Raw genomic sequence first — 867 nt, 5'->3', positions numbered from 1 at the left:
TTTGTCAATAACTCCCTTAACAAGTCCAACAGGTGTCAACAAGTGTCTTTTATAAAGTAACCATCCCTCCATGTTGTCCTGTTAAGATAATGCAAGGCACCAACAATTAGCATACACACGCTGCTAATTACTTAACTGATTCAATCAAACAATGCACTGACGTCAGAATTAAATAGTAGTTCATTAAAATATCAGAGTATAAATAACCAAGATATATAAACATAAGTTTTTCTTTGTGGTAGAATGAAAGAAGTCAAAGCTCAAGTGGTTATTAACAATTAAGTGCATTAAAGCAGGATTATTTTGAGAATCATTCTTTAAAAAACTAATAACTACATACATACATACATACATACATACATACATACATACATACATACATACAAAGCATGATCCCAAATTTGTTACCAGTTGAGTGTTTGTTTTACATCTGTCAAAGAAAAAAATGGCAGTCCATTAATTCAGTATGGAGTCAGTTTATACAAGTGATTCAAAGAACTGGATTTATGTATTTTCACATCATTCACTGTTCGAATTAGTCCTAATAAATCATTTTAACTACCCTTTTTTGACATAGCAATTCATGTCAGGGATGAGCTTGGAAAAAGATGGAACGCATATTTTGAAGAGCGCTTCTTTATAATTTTTTTGTCTCGTGAAACAAAACAAAATCCACAAGAACACAAAAAATCCACCAACTATTTGGAAAGCGTGATTTATACCCCCAACAGCTAACAACTGCAATTAACAGCCCAAACCCACGGCATCGCATGTGGGAGTCGCTGTCCTCAGAAGAGTGCACACAAATACTAAAGCTTCCAAACGTCTATGACCTGGAACAAATCACAACACTGCTGCATCAAAGTT

The 867-nt window shown here is 34.1% G+C and overlaps 1 long non-coding RNA gene across 1 annotated transcript in view; it reads right to left on the bottom strand.

Annotated features, from left to right (window-relative positions):
• Nucleotides 1-29: 29 nt before the first annotated feature.
• Nucleotides 30-867, bottom strand: part of LOC115584587 (uncharacterized) — a 3,586-nt gene continuing 2,748 nt past the window's right edge. The window contains exon 2 of the long non-coding RNA XR_003984564.1: nucleotides 30-867. This exon is cut by the window's right edge and continues 1,588 nt beyond it. This is a non-coding gene — a long non-coding RNA (uncharacterized LOC115584587).

The sequence above is a fragment of the Sparus aurata genome, chromosome 7 (assembly GCF_900880675.1).
Source record: "Sparus aurata chromosome 7, fSpaAur1.1, whole genome shotgun sequence".
In the NCBI taxonomy this organism is placed as follows: domain Eukaryota; kingdom Metazoa; phylum Chordata; class Actinopteri; order Spariformes; family Sparidae; genus Sparus; species Sparus aurata.
This window is presented reverse-complemented; position numbering and strand designations above follow the sequence as displayed.